This window comes from Papio anubis, chromosome 9, assembly GCF_008728515.1.
Source record: "Papio anubis isolate 15944 chromosome 9, Panubis1.0, whole genome shotgun sequence".
Classification (NCBI taxonomy): domain Eukaryota; kingdom Metazoa; phylum Chordata; class Mammalia; order Primates; family Cercopithecidae; genus Papio; species Papio anubis.
The window spans coordinates 87,534,383-87,553,117 of NC_044984.1; the positions used below are offsets into that span (position 1 = coordinate 87,534,383).

General features: G+C 42.8%; 1 pseudogene; it reads right to left on the reverse strand.

The window, feature by feature from the left end:
• Nucleotides 1-6,396: 6,396 nt before the first annotated feature.
• Nucleotides 6,397-7,217, reverse strand: LOC101024367 (annotated as a pseudogene).
• Between the last annotated feature and the right edge of the window lie 11,518 nt (nt 7,218-18,735).

Consider the following 18,735-nt stretch of genomic DNA (forward strand, 5'->3'; position numbering starts at 1 on the left):
CCTGTCTCACATCCCTTGCTCCCTACTCCTCGTCTCTGGAATAATTTTTCTCATTTTTTTTTTTTTTTTTTTGAGACAGTGTCTTGCTCTGTTGCCTAGTCTGGAGTGCAGTGGCGCGATCTCAGCTCACTGCAACCTTCACCTCTTGGATTCAAGCAGTTCTCCTGCCTCAGCCTCCTGAGTAGATGGGATTACAGGCATGCACCACCATGCCCTGCAAATGTTTTGTGTTTTTAGTAGACAGAAGGTTTCACCATGTTGATCAGGCTGACTTCCAGTGATCCGCCTGCCTTGGCCTCCCAAAGTGCTGGGATTACAGGCATGAGCCACCACGCCCAGCCTCTGGGATCACTTTTCAAATAAAATATCTCAGGCTCTGCTTTCAGGGCCACCCAAGACAAGACAGTATATCATGGCTTCTTTGTAATTGTCTAACAGAAATCATAAAATTTTGGTACCAAACGGACCTCATGTCTAATTCTAACAGTATGACTGAAAACAAATTATTTAGCCATCTTAAAACCCAATTTCCTTATCTTTATTACAAAGATAACATGAGTGGCCCCTATGATGTTTGTCTAAATACTGAATCAGATAGTCTCTCTGAGAAGCATAATAGGTACCTGACACAGAGTAGCACTCAGTCAGTATTCATTCTCTTCTCCTTATTCTCACCCATTGTTCTGATAAGAAATAAGAACTTTTTAAAAAAGAGTTATAAGGTAGAAATGAAAACAGATATAATAAATGGAGAGTTGTATGTTCAAAGAAAACATATTTCAAATACACATACTTACTAGCATAAATATGGATGCACATGTAAACATTAAGCTAAACACTTAAAATTTGTGTGCTTTATGTAAGTTATGCTGTAACTGCCTATTTATTTTTTTCAAGAGATGAGGTCTTGCTCTGTTACCCAGGCAGGAGCACAGCGGCACCATCATAGCTCACTGCAGCCTCACACTTCTGGGCTCAAGTAACCTCCTGCTTCAGCCTCCTGAGTTGCTGTGACTACAGGAATGCACCATGTGGTTATTTTTTGTAGAGAGAGGGTCTTGCCCGGGCTGGTCTCAAACTCCTGGGCTTAAGCAGCTCTCCTGTGTCAGTCTCCCAAAATGTTGGTATCACAGGCATGAGCCACTGCACCAGGCTTGTAATTTTTTTTTTAAGTTAAGAATTTTATGGATGTGGTAAATAATCCCTAAAATGAAAGGATGCTTTATTGTTCTAAAACGCATTTAACATAGATCCACAATGGGATGAACAAATGGGTTCTTATTTCTATCAGAGCAGGAACTCTTTAACAAGTTTTAAATGGAAATGCCCTTATTAAATATATATATTCAAAACAAAGTGTTTACGTATACTAACCCATCCTTGTTTTTCTTGTCTTTTGTTTTTAGTTGAGACAGACTCTGTCACCGTGGTTGGAGTTCACTGGTGCAATGATAGCTCACTGCAACCTCAAAGTCCTGGACTCAAGTGATCCTCCCATCTCAGCCTCCTGCACAGATGGGGCTACATGTACTCACACCACACCCAGCTAATTAAAAAAAAATTTTTTTTGTAGATACAGAGTCTCACCCTATCAACCAGGCTGGAGTGCAGTGGTGCAATTATAGCTCACTGCAGCCTCAAACACCTAAGCTCAAGCAATGAGCTCCTCTGCAGCCTCCCAACTAGCTGGAAATATAGGTGTGTACCCTCATGCCCAGCTACTTTTTATCTTTTGTAGAGACAGGACTCACACTATGTTGACTGTACTGGTTTTAAACTCCAGCTTAAGCTATCCTTCCATCTCAGCTTCCCAAAGTGCTAGGATTACAGGTGTGAGCCACTATGCCCTGAAACTTGTGAAACTCAAAGTTTCATAGTATGAATGACAGATTCTTTAAGAATCTGATAAAAAGGGAACATCACATTTTTAATCTCTTGCATACTTTTAAAAATATGTCAACAGAGAAAATAAAAGACTGGATAGTTATATTAGAAAAACTAATCATGGCCAGGAGTGAGGCAGAGGAGGTGGGGCCGGCCAGTCATCAGAACCAACTCAGGAGGCGGAACATTGACACAAAGGGAGGACTTTGGCTTGATCTCTGTGGAAATGGGAAGGAAAACTTTGGTCTTATTAGCGGCAGATAACCAACCGAGTAATCCACCAACAGTGGGGTAAGAAATTTCACAGTGAAGTAAAACAAAAAAGTGCATGCCATAGGAGTCACCACACAGCCAGAGTCGGGGGCGTTGCTGGAATACCTCAGAGTAGGAAACCCTTGTCAAGTAAATGCTAGGATGCTATCCTCTCAGGTCTTGACTTTTACTGTACTAGCTTCTGTTCTTATCCTCTTTCCCTCCTAACATCAGACTGGGGAAAGAGGAATCGTGGAAGAAGGGATCCCTGAGTGCAAGAGCGGAAGGTGTCACCAGCTCCCCTCAATTCTCTCTGCCCACCTCATCTAGGGGAGTGGCAATTTCTTGAGTGCCACTACCAGTGCCTTGCACAGGCAGGGAGGTACTCACAGTCTTTGTTGGATTTGTGGAATGGATCCTGTGACCCACAGACAGTGATGGGGTGCAATGGGTGCTATCCTGTATGGAAGTAGAGCGGTACGTGGCCCTGTCCTTGTTTGGAGGCATTCACGATGCAGCTGAGAAGACAGAAAATGCACTCCAGCAGGGGCCTACAGTGGACAAGGTTTCATGCCAAATGAGGGAACCCAGAAAAGTATATGAATGATGACCAGTGCGAGGGTGGCCCAGAAATGGACAAGGAAGGAAATGTCATGGGAATGATTTGCTTACATTATGAGTATCTAAGGGCAAACTTGTACTATGATTCTAAGATAAGGAAAATTACTGCTCGAAATAAAAGCACATATCACTTTTGAGATGTATGCCTTCTTGTAACACATCTCAAAATGCCAAGAAAACTACACATAAGCCTAGAGACAAGTCAGTAGACACTAGAGAGACACAGTCATATTAAAACAGGTTGTGAAGGTAGCAGCTGTGGCAGGAGCTGAGGGGGTAAAGGAAGCCCATCTAGAGAGCCAAATCGTCCCGGTTACTGAAGTGTAGAGCCAAGAAACCCCATGGGGCCCTCCAAAGACCCACAGCATGCTGCCAGCCTCTGGGTGCTTGCTACATGGGAGCACCCACATGCCAACAGAGTAAGGCTGTGGCCCAGCACTGACATCGTGAAAAGACTGCAGATGTGTGCGGGCCGCTGAGAGACACTGATCCCTTCCTCTTCGCCTCCTCCCCACTTGACACACTGAAGGAGCCTAGGAAAGGGTGGAGTGGAAGAGAGAAGCTGTGAACCAGAATGAGATTTAAATTATGCAGACCTACTTTTTTAAAACGGCAGATTTCTACAATCTGCCCTGGATGTTGTTGGACAGAAAAAGGGATTAGACACAGCACCATGGAAAGTGCTGATTAGGGGCCAGGCACGGCGGCTCACGTCTGTAATCCCAGCACTTTGGGAGGCCGAGGAGGGTGGATCACTTGAGGTCAGGAGTTTGAGATCAGCCTGACCAACATGGCGAAACTCCATCTCTACTAAAAATACAAAATTTAGCCACGTGTGGTAGTGGGCGCCTGTAGTCCCTGCTACTCAGGTGGCTGCGGCAGGAGAATTACTTGAACCCGGGAGGTGGAGATTGCGGTGAGCCGAGATCACACCAGGGCACTCCAGCCTGAGAGACGGAGCCAGACTCCATCTCACACACACACACACACAAAGTGCTGATTTTAGGGACCAAAAAGTGAATCCATTCCATGTTTATGCCCCCAATATGTTGCAATTTTCCAGTTAACTGCTTCCTGAGAGGTCAGTGATGTCAGAGAGGCATGTGTACATGCAGTATCTGTTCATACAAACAAGGAATTGATTTGAAAAGATTCAAATAGTTTCAGGGTAGGATAAAAACAGCGACATTCACACTGCGATTCTTATTGTGACCTGCACTGAACCAAGTTCATTATCTTAATCTATTTCACCCTCCCAAAAAGTATTGCATTATCCCCATTTCTCATACGAAGAAACTAAGACTTTAAGACACTTTGAGGGCTAAGGAGTCTGAAGTTCTACTGTTTCTAAGTGTCTAGTTAGTGGCTCTCTGCCCTCAACCTCCTCTTATTGCTTGTCCTAAACCAGGATTCATTAAATCGGTCTAGTTCTTTCTATTACCTGATTTTATAAATGTTTAAACTTAGTCCCAGAGAAATTAAAGGACTTGACTAAAGTGTTTAGTATTTAGTGGCAGAGAAAAGATTTCTAACATAAAAAGATCTTCTACCTGTAGTCCCAGCTACTCGGGAGGCTGAGGCAGGAGAATGGCATAAACCTGGGAGGCGGAGCTTGCAGTGAGCTGAGATCTGGCCACTGCACTCCAGCCTGGGGGAGAGCGAAACTCTGTCTCAAAAAAAAAAAAAAAAGATCTTCTAAGTTTTACTCCTGGGCTTGTAATAAACCCCTTACAAAGAAAAAGAATTATTGCAAACTTGCCTATCAACATGTGATATGTACTTTTGTTTTGAGCAGCGATTGTCTTTACCTTAAGAGAAACATAGTACACAAAAGGTGACTGCCTCTGGCTGTCCTCTTATCGAGAGTGGGCAATGGAGGGGCTTTGTACAATTCTTGCATTCTCAGCACCTCGCGTACTGCCGGCAAACAGTCATTACTCAATGAATGTTTGCTGAATGAATATTATACATAACTCAATATTCCCTGGACACAAAAAAATAGTTCTTTTCCCCCTTCACATTGTGAAGAGAACACTAATGAACAGATTGACTGTTTTTTTCTGCCAACTCACATCATTCCAAGTTTTATTTGCGTTTGTAATAAAGATGCATACAAGTGGGCTCATCCATCATCTCCTCTGAGCTAACCATCATGACATCATTACCAATTCCCAGATACCAAGGCCAGATCTTCTAGGTCAGTCTCTCTACATATGTGTATTGCTTGTTCCTTTGCATTACTTATTTCTTTTTTGTAGTATAGCTGATATTCCAGGAGCTAACTCCCAGACCCTCTTTGCCCCCAATGACTTTCAAGGTGCAAGATTCTGTTGCCTCTCTTTTGCTGATAGATGTTGCTGAAAGGCCTGTGTGGAAACTTACAAAATCATGTGAGTTTTCTTCTCCTCCCCTTCTGTTAAATTCTAACTCACCATCCCTCACCCATACCTCAAGCCCAGCTCTCTCCCGCAGGCAGTCTCTGCCAGTCAGACCAGGCCTGAGCTTGTTCTCTGCATGTCTGAAGCAGGGAGTCCTAAAAGGAAATATTGCTCTCATTCCAAAGTTGCTTCATCTTCATGGGCAAAGACAGAAAAAAAAAAAAAAAAAAAAAAAGTAGAGGAAGGTAAATGCAGCAACTCTGAGAAATCTTAGTTGATTATTTACTGTTGTTTAACCTTCGAAAGATTCCACTGCAGAAAGGGAGGGCAGGTATTTATACAGTTCCTAGCCCAGGTCACTTCTCTTTGGTTCTAGGCCAGTTAGCTTGAGCTCATCTGCAAAGAGGCTAATTCTAGGACCCCTTTCGTTTCCCAGAATACCTCACAGTGGACACCTAAAGCAGTCGACTTGCTAATAAGGCTGAAGGAGTTAGGTTTTACATCATTCCTGAATTATTGATGGTGCTTTGCAAATTAGCTTTTCCTGTGCACATGACTCTCCTTAGCTAATCTTTACAACATAGAAGACAGTTGTCAAAACTGTTTTGAAATATGATTCTGGGGTTTCAGAGTACCGTTTCATGGGTCTTGAGTTTTCAGAACAAATCTCTGTGCAGAGATAGGAACTATTCTGCTTAATAAGTATTATTATTATTAATTATCTAAAGCAATTACTCAAAATACCTAAATGCAATTTGCAGAGTAGTCAGGTAATAACACCATGTAGAAGCTCATGTTAAGGGCTACCATTTCAAAGAGTGTAGGGAACATTATCCACTTTTCTCAGGGTCCTTAGAAAAATATAGTAAGTGAAAATAAAGGCCGGGCATGGTGGTTCATGCCTGCAATCCTAGCACTTTGGGAGGCCAAGGCGGGGGCCTCATTTGAGGTCAGAGGTTTGAGACCAGCATGGCCAACATGGAGAAATCCCGTCTCTATTAAAAATACAAAAATTAGGGCCAGGTGCAGTGGCTCATGCCTGTAATTGCAGCACTTTGGGAGGCCGAGGTGGGCGGATCACTTGAGGTCAGGAGTTCGAGACCAGCCAGGCTAACATGGTGAAACCCGGTCTCCACTAAAAATACAAAAAAATTAACCAGGCGTGGTGGTACATGCCTGTAATCCCAGCTACTCGGGAGGCTGAGGCAAGAGAATTGCTTGAACCTGGGAGGTGGAGGTTACAGTGAGCCAAGATCACACCACTGCACTCCAGCCTAGGCGACAGAGCAAGACTCCATCTCTAAAAAAAAAAAAGTAGAATGGTTTATTATACACAAGAGGCAAATGCAAAATGACACATGGTAAACGGACTGAACCAAATGCCAAAAATAACAATGCACTCTTTTCTTTTTTTCATCCAATAAGAAGCCTTAACTTTATGATAGGAGCAGTACAAATTTCAAACCAAGCTGCAGTCACTCATTTGAGACACCAAAAAAAGTTGCTCTCAGATGGTTACGTTGTTAATTCCATAATAGCATTTACAATATTATTACTGTGTTCTTTAGGGCTCTGACTGCCTTCGCTCTCCACACATTCCCTTGAGACTTGACCAATTTATGTCCTTCACTTCTACACCTGTTTCATCAACTTTGTATTCTTCACTCTCCTTTTGTACTGTTGGAGTCTGTGTGTTTTCTTGAATGTTTGAGGCAACTTCACCTTGAACTTTGAATTTCTCAGCAGCTGCTGCTTGTGCTGGCTGAGATAAATCTTCGATCTTGGCTTCCCCCAAAACGATATAGGGATCTGAAGCAGGGCTCTTATAGACATCTGGTTTTGTGATGACAAAGAGGATATTCTTAGATTTCCGGATAGTGACTCTAGTAACCCCTGTAACCTGTTAAAGACAGGTTTGGACATAGCCTTCTGTGTCTTCTTTTCACTCCAACTCTGTTTTGCTTTACTGACTGGTTCTTCATCAATTTCAGCTGCTGCCGCCACAATGCACCCTTTATTATGGCTACACCAGTTAGGAAGAGCAGTTGGATGCAAATCACAGAGGTACAACAAGCAGCTAAAGAAAATCAATGGTTACTATCACACCTAAGAAAGTCTGAAGGTATGCAGTCCTCTGTCTTTTGTATCTGCCATCCTTAACCTCATGACCCAAGAAGGAGGCTGGAGCCCTAGTCATAGCATCCATATCCCAGAAAAGAAAATGGGAAAAAAGACAAAAGGGGTAGGCCAGGCAAGGTAGCTCATGCCTGTAATCCCAGCACTTTGGGAGGCCGAGGTGGGTGGTTCGTTTGAGGCCAGGAGTTCGAGACCAGTCTGGCCAATATGGCAAAACCCCGTCTCTACTAAAAATACAAGAATTAGCCAGGTGTGGTGGCACACACCTGTAATCCCTGCTACTCAGGGGGCCAAGGCAGGAGAATCACTTGAACCCAGGAGGCGGAGCTTGCAGTGAGCCAAAATGGCGCCAGTGTACTCCAGTCCGGGTGACAGAATGAGACTCGGTCTCAACAACAACGGCAACAACAATAAAATGTTCATTATTTACTGAAATTCTAATTTAAGTGTCCCTTATTTGATCTGGCAACCCTGACCACCCAACATCTCCTGGGATTTCATTAGCCACCCCTACTGCGAGGGAGGATGAAAAATGTAGCCTTTTAGCCAGGCACTTTCCCATGCTGCAGTTATTCTACTAAGGAAGACATGGAGAGTGAATATTGGGTAAGGAGTCAACAGTCTTTGCAGGAGTGAGGGTGGTTCTGGGAAAAAGTGACAGAGCCACATCCACGCCCCATGCCCTCTGTGAAGAATTTCTTGACTGCATCAGCCTCTTGTGGTCACTGTGACCTCTGAAAGCCTATGGCCTTTTTTTGTCTTAGTTCTAATAATAGATACAAAGTAAAGATACTGATTTTTAATTAACATGTAAGAACTGATGTATTCAGGTGGCTACTGTCTTCTTCAAAGGGTTAATCACACAATATTGCCATTCTTAAAAACACTTTTAGAACTCAGATCTGGTAGAAACAGAAGTCTCCCTTTACAAGGCATACAGGAAGCTGCAGGCTGTAGGCAGGGCCAGGGATGTGTTGGAAATTTGCTGACCCTGAGTGCTTCAACAAATTGCATTCTATGTCAAACTCATGCCATTCCTCATAGAAAGACCAATTTCAAATGTCCTCGCTCATATGGGGAAGCTAAAAATTAAAACAACCGAACTCATGGAGATAGAGAGTAGAATGATGGTTACCAGAGGCTGGGAAGGGTAGCAGGGAGCAAGGGGAAAAAATGGGAATGGTTAATGGCTGCAAAACTATAGTTAAATAAGATCTGGTATTTGACAGCACAACCGGGCGACAACAGTCAACCATAATTTACTGTATATTTTTAAATTGCTAGACTGGGTATGTGGCTTATACTTGTAATCCCAGCACTTTGGAAGGCCGAGGTAGGAGGATCACTTGAGCCCAGGAGTTCGAGACCAGTTTCGGCACCATAAGGAGACCTCTTCTCTTGGAAACGTTCAAAAATTAGCCAGGCATGGTGGTGCATCAGCCTCTTGTGGTCACCATGGCCTCTGAAAGCCTATGGCCTTTTTTGTCTTAGTTCTATTAATAGAACTACATGGGAGGCTGAGGCCGGAGGATCACTTGAGCCCAGGAAGTCAAGGTTGCGGTGAGCCGTGATCTTGCCGCTGCCCTCCAGCCTGGGCAACAGAGCAAGACTCTGTCTCTCAAAAACAAAAATGAAACTAAAAGAGTAGAATTGGGATGTTCCTAACAAAAAGACATAAGTGCTTGGGGTGATGGACACCCCAATTACCATGATGTGATTATTATGCACCACATGCGTGTATCAGAACATCACAAGTACCTCCGCCATAAATACCTACACGTGTTATGTCCCCATAATAATAAAAAGTAAAAAATAAAAACTTACACCATTTCTCCCCAGAGCCTTCTCCTACCTTTGCAGGAATATAAGATTATCTTCCAGGATGTCAACAGCTCTGGCCAGTGGGGACCAGACTGATGAGAAGCACTGGTTTAGGAAACCGACCTTGGAAAGTTCATGGCCTCTCATAACTCAGTCATCTGTGGCCTGATCGATATCACTAAAGCATGGTTTGTACTCTGTGGTATGTCCTAGAATAAAGGTAGGGAACAATGGAGGAAAACAGGCCTGAATTAAAATGTTCTCCATGTTTCTCTCCAAAAATTCCAACTCAGAAGTCCCTTTTGCCTGATAGTGACTGCGTACAGTTCCTACCCAATGTAAACTATACCTCCATGTGTTTTCCCCCTGGCTTTTAACTGGCCGAACTTGGGATGTTTTATCAGGGTCCGTCTGTACCTCCTATGACACCCAGTTACATCCAACCTATCCTCAGGTCCCTTCCCCAAATTAACTCTGTGGCCCACAGACTTCCAAAAGTAGGGTCAAAATTATTTTTCTACGATTAAGCCTTAATAACATCACTTACATGTTTCATCTTTTCCTGGAAGGCTACTGGGTAAAAATATTTTCATGCAGGTGCTGATAATAGTAAACACATTATATATCTTCAGCCTGGGGTTTAACCACATTCATTTCTGGGTTTGTCATATGCTCTCTCGCTATTTATACTGCTTTGGGTCAGCTACTTGATACTCAATAAAATTTGCCTCCAAGCTGTCCTGCAGGGAAAATGACCTATCTGGGGGGAATGCTGTTCCAACTCTATAACCTCTGATGATTGCCCAATAGTCCTCCAAAAAGGTTGCAGGGCAGGAGCAAGGGAAGGTCCATGCCACTTCCTGGCATTTAATGGCAACAAGTGCTTTAGTGTAAGTATAATTATATCCCCTGCTTTCAGGAGGCCTTTCCAGCCAGCCTCTCGGACACAGGAGCAACCGTAGATGGCTTGAGCAATGTGGAAATTCGGCCTCTGCTCAAGGTCAGAACAAGCCGTTCGCCAGCGTTGATTTTACCAACCTTTCGGTTATTTTGGAAAGCTGAAAGAGAACGCAACAGAGGCAAGAATGGATCTATGGGATGGAAATAATGAGCCATTTATAACCCAAAATGAGACTGCCAGGAAAAACAAACACACAAAAAAGTACATTTTATCAGAGGCTTGGGCTGCCCAAGGCTATTGGGGTGCAAAGTACTGCGTGTTCAGCTCCCTGGGCCAAGAGCTACAGTAAGTCAGGCCCCCTGCAAAGCTCCTCTCCTGTCAGCCTCATCAAGCAGCCTTAGCCACCTGGTGGAGAGGACCTTTAGTGTTTTTAAAGTGTGTGCTGGGTGGATGTTTCACATTTTTGGTAAAGATGTGGAGTCATGTTGCAACACTTAAGTGCTTCTGCGTAAAACTTGCGCAATTCTGACAGGTACTGGGTTCCTCGCATCGGTGGCATCCTCCGCTCACATACGGCTTATGTAATGTGTGATCAGGCCCCCCAGGTTTCTCCTTGTTGCCTTTCAAAAAATTTCAGGCTCTGAACTTGGCCCTGGTTTCCGGCAGTTCTTTGCTCCAAAGGTGCATGGAATGGCTCAGCTGTCAGCACCTGCTGGTGAGATACAGAAAAGTGCCACGGGTTGATCTTTCTCTGGCACCAGCACAAAGGAGGCTGGCGATGGTCCCCAGATGGCCTTGGCCTGCCCTGAGGCACCCTATAGGGAAGGAGAGTGAGGGCTGTTCATCTAAGGAAGAGTAGGTCAGAGGATTGAACCGGGGCTGCTACCAATAGGTAACAAACATGAAAAGGATTTCCCCAAAGCAAAACTTTCTAGCCAGAGCAGCAGCACAGTGAATGGTTTACTCACAGCTCCTTTGTCTGCTGATTGGAGATTTGGCACTGTGCTTGCCTCTTGGGCTTACCTGAGCAAAGTTATACAGTAGGTCAAGTGTTTGATGCCTTCTCACCTCCAGTCACTGTACTGGCACCCGCCTCCGTGCCTGGCTTCTGTTTCCATCCAGGCTTCCATCCACTCAACAAAGCTTTCAGGCACCTGCTCTATGCCAGGTGCTGTGCCAAGTGCTATCCACCAGGCAGGGCTTTCTCAACACCTGGTGGCCCCCTGTGGTGCGCTGGGCCAGTCCTAACACGGGCCTCCTCTCCAGTGTCACTCTCAGCCCCACCATGTCCCAAAATTACCCTCCCTGCATTCATTTCCTATGACTCTTTTCCTTTCTTCAACCTTAGGGGTGGGACTATTTCTTTAGAGTTTTTATCATAGAAATCCAACACATTTTATTTTTATAAAAGAATTGTTCTTGGTAGTCACAGATTTGTCCCTGTGGAATCTGAGTTTCTGCAGATTAAAAAGTGATGATGTGAGCTGGGCACCGCAGGTGGTGCCTGTAATCCCAGCTACTTGGGAAGCTGAGGCAGGAGGATCACTCTAGTCCAGGAGTTCGAGACCAGCCTGGGTAACACAGAGAGACCCCCATCTCTAAAATATTAATTAATTAATTAATGCTAATTAATTAATTAAAAATGGTGGCATGAAGAAACAATGTCCTCCATGGAATGAACAAGGCATTAATTGAAAAATGTGAAACAGGAAGGAACAAGGGAGTAATACATTGTCTGAGCAGAATTTCTACAATTTCACTAGGTAGACAAGTTGCCCCTTTCACCTCTCCATTTATTGTTGGTAAGCTGTATGTGTAATGGTTAAGGAGACAAATTCTGGAGCTGGACTACCTGGGGGTTCAGATCCCAGCTCTGCAGGTTATAATCTAAGAAAGCTATTGATATTTGTTTCTTAATTTCTTCATACAAAAAGAGGGATGGTAGAAATACCTGAGCACATCTCACAGAGTGGCTTAGGGATTAACATAAATTAATATGTATGAAATTTTTATAACACCGGGACGCACAGTAAGCACTCTATAAATATTAACCTTGATTTTTCATGAAGGCAACTCTATGCTGTCTACTTTGCAATCAGATTCTCAAGGCAGTTACTGCATTCGAAAGGCAGAAATTGTTATTTGGCCTGCAGTTTCCACATCTGCAAAGTAGGAAGAAATGACTGAATAAAGACATGGGGGCGGAGGCTGCGTTCTGGTCTGTGATCTCCACTCGCTTCGCGACCTTGGATAACTCACTCACTCTCTCTGCATCCTGGAGATTGCACTTGATCTGAATTTCCCAAACTCAGGTCATTCAAATAACACTTAGAGAATCTTTACCATATTCCAGTCCACTCTCCTGTTCTCAGCTACTACCTTGATGTTTTCCTTTAGATAATCCTTAAATCAATTCACTTTCATATGTAGCCTCACGGGAAGCAGTAATATCCATGTATTCAAGAGTCTGATATGCTACAGATTTTTCTATTTATTTATTTATTTATTTATTTATTTATTTATTGTGATAGCGTCTTGCTATGTTGTCCAGGCTGGCCTTGAATCCCTGCCTGGGCTCAAGCAATTCTCCCGAGTAGTTGGGACTACAGGCATGTGCCACCACAGAGGGCGTGATACGCTGTCAATTTTTCTAATGCATGTTAACATGAATGCCTAATGAAAGTTTTAAACGTTTGTATAATACCCAAATCATCTTGCATCCTATCAGTGAGATGAGGACAACATTTCTGGAAACTCTGGATCAAATGTTCCCTCTGGATCCAGGCAACTCTAAAATCTATAATGTTATACCATGTTCATTCAGCTTGTTATTTAACTTACGATATGTTTCTTTATACCATTTGCCTCCTTGAGAGCTCAGACTGTGGCTTACACCTCTTTGGGCACGTAGCATGTAGAAGAGTGCTTGATAAATCTGTATTTAATGTTAAACAATAAGCACACCATACATACATACAAATATATCCATTGCCTACTCACCCCCAGACCCCATCCACTGCCAAAACGCTCGTTTCTTTCTCTCCACCTCAGTGTCACCGTGTTCCTCTAGTGGCTGTTCATAAATGAATTGAAGCATGTGGCGATCCAGGCCTTGCGTGGGCACTCGGGAAATGTCACCTTCCCTGACCCCCTTCCCTCTTCCTGTGCCTCTTTGTTCATGAGCTGCCGTTCGTTTGTCCGTGTGGAAAGTGGGCCCACTTCCCAAAGAGTTTAGAGCCCAGGCTCCTGGGTCAGAATCATTGTTGTCTTTAGTTTCAGCCCTAACAGAGGTTCCGTTGCCAGGTCCAGAAATGTCTAATCTAAGGAAAAAAGAAAGTATACTTCTAAAAGCTATTATTAAAGAGATCTTGAAAAACTGTCTGGTGATTTCTTAAAATCCATCAGCAAAAATGGAATACACACCCACAGTATCATGACACCATTGTGGGTTCACGGTCTGAGCAATTTCACAACCAACCAGCATTTACTAAGCACCTGCTTGACCCCTCTGTGTGTCCGTAACCTTGGGAGACACAGATCTGAATGAGGCTATCTATTAGACCATGAGACTAGAAGAGACTCAAAGACTGAACACCTTGAAAGCAAGGAATATGTCTCCATCTTTGCCTCTCCAAGGGCTCAGCAAAGCATCATGCATGTGGTAGCTATGCATTAAATATTTGATCCGTAAATGAACAAATGGATGAATGGCACTGCTCCAACACTGAAGGAGCTTACAGTCTGTTTGAGAAGAAAGAAGCCATAGATAAACGATGGGTTAATTAACAATTAATTCCATATTACAAGAGAGAACACTGGCTAATGAAAATGTCTAAATGAAGGGGGTGCTGTCATTTACTTTCCCCCAAAACACCAAATGTTGATTCAGCCGCAGGTCTCAAAAAAAATGTGTGTTGTTCACTCTTCTGTACTTTCATTTTTCTGCACGTCAGCCGAACTTTAGAAGGAAATTGCTAGGTTGTTGTCATGTGACTGATTTTTTTAAAGTTAATTAATTAATTTATTTATTTTTGAGATGGGGTCTCGCTCTGTCACCCAGGCTGGAGCACAATGGCACAATCTTGGCTCACTGCAACCTACGCCTCCTGGGTTCAAGCAACTCTCCTGCCTCAGTAGCTGGGATTACAAGCACGTGCCACCACGCCCAGCTAATTTTTGTAGTTTTAGTAGAGACAGGGTTTCGCCATGTCGACCAGGGCTGGTCTCGAACTCCTGACCTCGTGATCCACCCGCCTGAGCCTCCCAAAGTGCTGGGATTACAGGTGTGAGCCACCGCACCCAGCCCATGTGACTGATTTCTAAAGGCCACCAACCTTGTTGGCTCCTGGGAATGAGCAGGGTATTATTTAATGTAAATAAATCAGCTAGTGTTTATCCTTCCATGCATTCTTCAGTCATCCATGGGCAAAGAGAGAAGTGGCAATGATGACATTTTGAGAGCTATGAAGTTGGAATATACAAGAGAAGCTGAAAGCTTTCAATTAATGATTTCTTAGGCTTTAAGTCAGGGTGACCCTTCAACAAAAAAGGGCTTTAGCCACCACTTGCTGGGGAGAGGTGCTGGGCTTTCTACACAACTCTCTGGGACTCCAAATTGTCAGCATAAAAACAGCAGCCCAAATCAATGTTCTCTATTATTCATTAGTTACCGAAATACTTTTCCCAAATATACACATAGCTGAAAGATACCTTCTTTCAAAACGTTTTAAACCATTTTTAGCCCATGAATCTTAGTCCATCTTTAAAGGGCACCCATTTTTTTTCAATCCACATATTTCAGTCGATTTCATTGGGCACTGATACCATCACCAGCAAAACCCTAATTAATTGGGAAGAATGACATTTCCATTAAAATTCTTTTTGAAAAATGATTTATGCACCTGGCTGATAAAAATTTCAAACAGGGCAAAACAATATAGAGTGGAAAGTAAACTTCTATTGACCTCTGGAACCCAGTCTCCCAATCTTTTTCATAGAAACATCCAGTGTTAAATTTCTTGGGTATCCTTCTAGAAATAGTCTATGTATACATAAGTGCACACACACACAAGAAGTCTTTTAAAAGTTTATGGAAAATGCTTATTATGAAAAACCTACGCATGGATTTTCATTTTTCTTGCACCAAAATAAACTCATACTAACCTGTTATAACATGTCTGGACAGAATCTAGTTGAGGCAGTAAGAAGGATAAGACTTCAGTTTGAAAAGCGCCTCTGTCAGAGCAACATGAATTCTGCTAAAATTGAAGCAAGAACAAACTTCAAATCTAGGGTGAAGCTTGGATGGAAGAATAGTGAAATCATTGAAACTGCACAAAAAGTGTATGGGGACACTGCCCCCAAAGAAATCAACAGGTTACACATGGCTAATTCATTTTAAGAAGAGATGACACAGTGTTTAAGATGAAGCCCACAGTAGCAGACCATTCGCATATATTTTCGAGGAAAAAGTTAGTATTGTTGGCTCACGTCTATAATCTCAACACATTGGGAGGCCAAGGTGGGAGGATCATGTGAGCCCGGGAGTTTGAAACCAACCTGGGCAACATAGTGAGACCCTCATCTCTACACAAAATTTAAAAATTAGCCAAGTGTGGTGGCACAGGCCTGTAGTCCCAGTTACGTGGGAGGCTGAGGTGGCAGGATCACCTGAGCCTTGGAGGTCAAGGCTGCAGTGAACCACTATTGTGCCGCTGCACTCCAACCCGGGCAACAGAACAAGACCCTGTCCCAAAAATAATAACAATAATAATAATATTGTTTGTGCCCCAATTACAGAGGACTGACAGGAGCATAAACCTAATTATAAACATAATCAGCATAAGCCTAATTATAGCCAACACCATAGACATCACAGTTGGTTCAGCTTACACAATTCTGAATGAAAAATTAAAGTTGAACAAACTTTTCACTGGAAAGGTGACAAAGTCACTGCACTCAGATCAGCTGCAGACAAGAGCAGAGCTTTCAGTGGAATTTTTAAAGAAGTGGGATCAAGATCCTGAAGCATTTCATTGAAGGATTGCAATAGGAGATGAAACACGGCATTACCAGTATCATCCTGAAGACAAAGCCCAGTCAGAGCAATGACTACCAAGAGGTGGAAGTCGTTCGGTCAAAGCAAAGGCAGACTGATCAAGAGCAAAGGTCAGGATAACAATTTTTGGAGATTCTCAAAGCATTGCTGTTGACTTTCTGGAAGGCCAAAGAATGATAACATCTGCTTCTTATGAGGGTGTTTTGAGAAAGCCAAAACTTTAGCAGAAAAACTCCAAGGAAAGCTTCACCAGAGAGTCCCTCTGCACTGTGACGATACTCCTGTTCATTTGTCTCATCAAACGAGGACGATTTTGTGAATTTCAGTGGGAAATCATTAGACATTCAACATACAATCCTGATTTGACTCCTTCTGACTTTTTTTTTCCCTAATCTTAAGAAATCTTTAAAGGATACCCATTTTTCTTCAGTTAATAAGGTAAAAAAGATTACATTGATATGATTAAATTCCCAGGACCCTCAGTTCTTTAGGGATGCACGAAATGGCTATCACTGCTTACGAAAGTGTCTTGAACTTGTTGGAGCTTATGTTGAGAAATAAAGTTTATATTTTTATTTTTATCTTTTAATTTTTCCCATAAACTTTTTGAAGTCCCCTAATGCAGCAGTCACCAACCTTTTTGGCACCAGGGACCAGTTTCGTGGAACACCATTTTTCTACGGACAAGCGTGGGTGGAGAATGGTTTTGGGATGAAACTGTTCCATCTTAGATCATCAGGCATTAATTAGACTCTCACAAGGAGTGCACAACCTGGATCCCTCACATGGGCAGTTCACAACAGGGTTCACACTCCCGTGAGAATCTAATGCCCGCTGATCTGACAGGAGACAGAGCTCGTTCGCTTGCCTATTACCTTCTGCTGTATGGCCTGGCTCTTAATAGGCCATGGACCAGTAACAGTCTGCTGCCTGGGGATTGGGGCCCCCTGCCCTAGTGTGTGTGTGTGTGTGTGTGTGTGTGTGTGATGTGTGTGTGTATTCCCCTCCCCTTCCTTACATATACTCTTACATTCTTCATTGAAACTTAATAGATATTGTGAAGTTTGCTGCAAATCTGTACAGCTGCACTATATTTCATAATATGACTGTCCCATAATTTGCCCAGCCTCTTCTGAATAGACATAATGGTGGTTTTCAGTTTTTTGCTTCCACAAACATACTTTTGCACATATGTATGAATAGGACTACAGAATCAATTCCTTAAAGTGGAATTACAGAATCAGAGGATATGTGAGTTTTCATTCTAATAGACATTGCCAAATGGTGACACTTAACTTTTGATGAGAACTGCCAAAAGTAAAGTATTTGTTCATGCCAGAAACAAGAGTGAAGATAGCATTTTATTTTAAATGTTAATACCTCAGGCAAGCAAGTAGCATATTTATTCATGAAACTCATTTGCCCCAGTCTTGCCCACCTAAAACACATACATATTGTTACGAACCCATTCGAAGCACACTTGTGACAACAGCTTACCCAATAAGGAACTTGCCAGAAGTTTCCTATCACCAAATTGTATGAGTATTTGTCGCAATGGAGTTAGCTTGCACGCTCTCTACTTTGCCCTGGCTGTGTTTACTACGTTTCATGGCCCTGCTAGTAACACTGTCTTTTCTTTTGTAACCAAAGGTCAGTTTGTGACCCTGCTCCACTTCCCACCTCCTCTGCCTTAGTTTCTTCTCGCCTTAGTTTCCTCATAAGAGTAACCAGTCTTAAAGTGTCAGGGCAGGCACATTATTGATGTATCAGTGAAGAGCCCCTGGGCGCAATGGAACTTGAATTTGATTTTCTATTACCTGTGAGGGTGAGTTAGTAAACAGACAGCCTTGTACTCTGTTCAGCGGCTTCCCTTGCTGCCTTTGTAATGGAAAAAGTAGAGACCCAGAACATTCTCCCATTTCTCTAGTGTTTACTCAACACACACTCTGTGCTACCATCGCCATTTGTGGCTTCTTTCCTATTTGCTCTTGTAACATGAGAAAGAGTGTGGAGGTTTTATGCTTGTTTTGTAACCAGCTATAACCATTTCCTTTTCTCTGCCTCTGACTATAAACACATTTCCTTCCTGGTAACCATTGAAAATCTATATCCGACCAGGTTGAAACCAAATGAAGTCATTTTGGTTCCATTGGTGACAACCAATTAAATATAATTCTGTTTACATTTAGAATGGGTTGTAAATTTAAGAAAATGACTTAAGCCCTACTTAAAATATTTTTTGGCTCATAAAACCATGAAATAATTTCTGTAATATGAGGAATGAATAAGCTTCATATTTACATTTACCTTTAAATTGCTCTCAAAGAGCCAGAGACTGGACATAAAAAACAAACAAACAAAAGATTCAGACTGCAAGGAAGCTATTTCACTATCCCCATGCTGTGAGCTGGTTAAGCTCCTTAGCTCAGATAGCCCTATTTTCTTAGGGAGCAATGGAAAAAACAGATCTCCTACTTAAAAATAACAGTAAAAACAAGGAACACACTGCACTATGTTGGTAAACCTCAAATTCACGTAAGTCAGTCACCTGCCCAAATGGGAGTTTAGAAGTTGGTGCTACTACTCTTAGTCCCACCATAAGAGGTCACCAGAAAACAGGATCCTGAGTTCTAGGAAAAGGGATAAGAATAGACAACAGGTGGGAGCCACCAAACTATTCCAGA